The 3,949-nt window shown below is 43.7% G+C and overlaps 1 non-coding gene across 1 annotated transcript; it reads left to right on the forward strand.

The window, feature by feature from the left end:
* The first annotated feature begins 1,274 nt into the window (after nt 1–1,274).
* LOC114672925 (small nucleolar RNA U13) lies at nt 1,275–1,378 on the forward strand. The gene has a single exon (XR_003723450.1). It is a non-coding gene; the product is annotated as a small nucleolar RNA U13 (small nucleolar RNA).
* Nucleotides 1,379–3,949: the final 2,571 nt, after the last annotated feature.

The raw sequence follows: 3,949 nt of genomic DNA on the forward strand, positions 1-3,949 counted from the left end.
AGAGTGAGACTCCATCTCAACAAACAAACAAACAACAAAAAATCCTTAACCACAGACTAAGTAAGCATTATTACACAGAGTGTCATTCGCTAATCTTGCTTGTGCCTGAACTTTGAAAGCACCAGGCCCTTGCTTTGGGAGTCGGGGGTGTGGGGTGTAAGTGTGTGTGTCCTCTAGAAGGAGACAACACTGAGAACAGAAGGAGAGGATCTTGGAGATTTGTTAATTTCCTATTGCAGTTAGCCTTGTCTTGGGCTTTCACTTTGGCACTTAAAATAACATACATACTCCCTTGCACAGCTGTTATTTTTTTCTCTTCATGTGTACAACTTGAATTATCCAATGGCCTTGCTTTGAGGATATTCATCCTATCTTATTGATTCTCTCACTGTGTAGGACAATGGAGAACACAGTAAGAAAACCCTCAATGGATACTACTTACACTAAATTAACTATGAATTCAAAGTTTTAAGATGCTACTTAATCACATAAGCCTGGTTCTCCAAAACTTCATCTGCCATGGGAAAAATCAAAGCTTGTAAAATGATTAAACTTGTAAAGGAATTAAACTGTAGGATTCACTCATTTTATAATTGGTATTTTCACCCTAAGAGCTTTGTTTTCCTCTCTGGTGCTTAAAAACAAAGTAAAACAGACAAAACAAGATTAACTAAATTAAAACTCCCGTGACTTAAAAAAAAATAGCCAAGAATAATGTGCAAGCGTCTAGTTAGGCCAACAGATGTGCTTAACATGTGTGAACTGGGAACACCAATGAACATGAAGGCTGAGGAAGAGCACCACCGCCTGCTTCTTTTCCTGCTTGTGTTCTTGCAGAGGGTCAGGCTTAGAGACCACATATGATCAGCTCAACACATGAGTCCACCAAGCAGCCCATGAGGAACTCTTCCTTCCAGAGTTGTGCACACCATGCAGCGTGGTCCCCCGCAGAAGCACAGAACAGGTGCTGCCTTGGCCAGAGGTCCATTCAGGTCATGGAATTGGTCTCAATGCCATTTGGGCATGAATCCAGGGTCCTGGGTACCAGACGCATGTTCTAGGTAGGGAGTGTTATGTACTAGGTGAGCATGGGGTTCCATTGGGCATGTTCCCTTGTCTTGTAGGATGTTAGCTCTGAGGGGCGTGGCTGCAAGAAGGCTAGCCTTGAGCTCTCTAAAAGGCAGGGCTCAGGACAAAGCTCCCAGTTGCTCAGGCCTGTGGGTAGTACTACTTAAAAATGCCCTTGAGAACTTCTTTAAAATGTAAATGTCTCGATCCTTTTGTGGTTCAAAAGCATGATGATTGGGTGTTCACAGGCATGTGTGAGACGTGCCACCCTCTGAACCTCCTTATGACCCGGTACATTACCTCTCTGACCTGAAAAAAAAAATGCAAATTTCTGGATTCTACCCGCCTCCCCGCACTCTGACACGATGATATAGCAGCTCTGTGGTAGGACCCAGGAATCTGCCTGTGTAATCACAGGTTGATATTCTGGTGTTTCCTGGTTTTGCTCTGCTGATTTGGGGGATGTTTACCAGCAGGAGAGCGGCCTCTTTCCTCTGCCCTCCCCCAGACCCCAGTGACTCAGGCTCCTACTGCTCCTCCTGCTCCGTCTGTTGCTGGCCTGTCTGTTGTGGTTGCCAGCGCTACTTTGCAGACGCTGCCTGCTCCCTGCACGCCAACACAGACTCTGCTTCCCTGCTACCGCTGCTGCTGTTGTTTGTTCCGTCCCTGGCTTATTGTAGGAGAACTCATTGTTCTGTTGCCACTGCTACCAAGCTGCAAACACCAGGCTCACGGTGCAAGGGGAAAGGGTTTCTCCTCTGGGTGTTCTGCCTCTATCGCCTAGGCTCTCAGGCTTTGTTGTCAATGGCACTGCGAGACCCTAAACTGTGGCCTTGTGATTCCCACATCTCCATTTAGTTCTTTCTTTTGTTCTCTGAGATCTGAGAAGGAACCCATGTCTTTCAGTATTCCTGTTTTCTTTCAATACTTCCCCCCTCCCCCACTCCAGAATTTAGGGCAACCTTCTGCTATGGTCTGAATGTTTATATTCCCCCCAACTCACCAAATTCATATGTTGAAATCTTAACCCCTAAGGTGGTGGTATTAGACACTGAAGCCTCTGGGAGGTAATTAAGTTATAAGGACAAAGCCCTCATGAATGGAATTACTGCCCTTATAAAAAAAGGCCCTAGAGAGCCCGCTAGCTCCTTCCACTACGTGAGGACAGAATTTGAAGGTGCTGTCTACGAGGAACGGTCCCTTGCCAGACACCAATCATCTGGCACCTTGATCCTGAACTTCCTATCCTCCAGAATTGTAAACAAATAAATTTCTCTTGTTTATAAACCATAAGTTCATGATTTTTTTTAGACGGAGTTTCGCTCTTGTTGCCCAGGCTGGAGTGCAATGGTGCTATCTTGGCTCACCACAAACTCTGCCTCCTGTATTCAAGTGATTCTCCTGCCTCAGCTTCCCAAGTAGGTGGGATTACAGGCATGTACCACCATGCCCGGCTAATGTTGTATTTTTAGTAGAGACGGGGTTTCTGCATGTTGGTCAGGCTGGTCTCGAACTCCTGACCTCAGGTGATCCACCCACCTCGACCTCCCAAAGTGCTAGGATTATAGACGAGAGCCACCGCCTCTGTCCAAGTTCATGGTTTTTGTAATTAGCATCCCAAATGAACTAAAACCCCCACCATCCTGAAGGTTCTGAATCTGAGGACCCAAGACTTGGCTCTTAGCCTTAGTGTCCTGCTCCCACTATTTTCAGAGGGCCCAATATAAATTTCCTCAGTTTCTGAGGTAGGTGGACTCGCAGAGTGACCTTTAGTATGACCTTTGTTACATTTACAAAATAGATTGCTTACAGGGTTAGACAAATATAGTTGGCCTTCTCTATCCCTGCCTTCCATATCTATGGGTCAAAAATATTTGGGAAAAAAATGTGTCTGTATTGAACATGTATAGACTTTATTTTCTTGTATATTTCCTAAACTATATATAGTATAATAACTACATAGCATTCGTATTGTATTAAGCATTACAAGTAGTGTAGTTATGATTTAAAGTATGTGAGAGAATATGCACAGGTTATATAGAAATACTACACCATTTTTTTTTTTTTTTTTTTAATCAGGGACTGAAGCATCTTTTCAGCTATGGCTTTGGTATCCAGTGGGGGTCCGGGAACCAGTCCTCCATGAATACCAAGGGATAACTCTAATTGCTAAATCATTTCCTATTTTTGTGAACTAATAAAGGACTGTGTGAAAAACATGAAGACTGAAAATGGCCAAAAATTAAAGAATAGGTATGCTTATTCAAGCCTGGTGTGGTGGCGGGCACTTGTAGTCCTAGCTACTTGGAAGGCTGAGATGGACCTAGGAGTTTGAGGCTATAGAGGGCCATGGTTGCACCTGTGAATAGTCACTGCACACCAGCTTGGGCAATATAGCTAGACCCTGTCTCTAAAAAAGAAAAATTCTGCTGTAATAAACCTGCACGCATAAAATGATGTCTGTGTATCTATGTAGTGTGTATATACATATGTGTATAGGAAATGTGTGCGTGTGTGTTTGTGTGTGTGGATACTGTATTAGTTAAGACAAAAAAAATCTGGCTTCATATGTTATAAAATAATGTCTTGAGCTATCCATTCAAGTGTGCTTTCTTGTTTCTCTGTTTTTTTTTTTTTTTCCCTATTTCATTCAGGGGTTTTCACTGCCTTTGGGAAAAAGTGACACAGCAAAACACTTAGAAGAATCAAATGTTCTTCCTTTGAGGATGTGGTCTGCACATAAGAGAGAACATTTAGAGTCAGATTATGAGACTAAACCAGTTTCCTTCACCTGCAGCTGGATAAAAATTTCTAGAGGAGGCCGGGCGCGGTGGCTCAAGCCTGTAATCCCAGCACTTTGGGAGGCCGAGACGGGTGGATC

Source organism: Macaca mulatta, chromosome 15, assembly GCF_049350105.2.
Source record: "Macaca mulatta isolate MMU2019108-1 chromosome 15, T2T-MMU8v2.0, whole genome shotgun sequence".
Lineage (NCBI taxonomy): Eukaryota > Metazoa > Chordata > Mammalia > Primates > Cercopithecidae > Macaca > Macaca mulatta.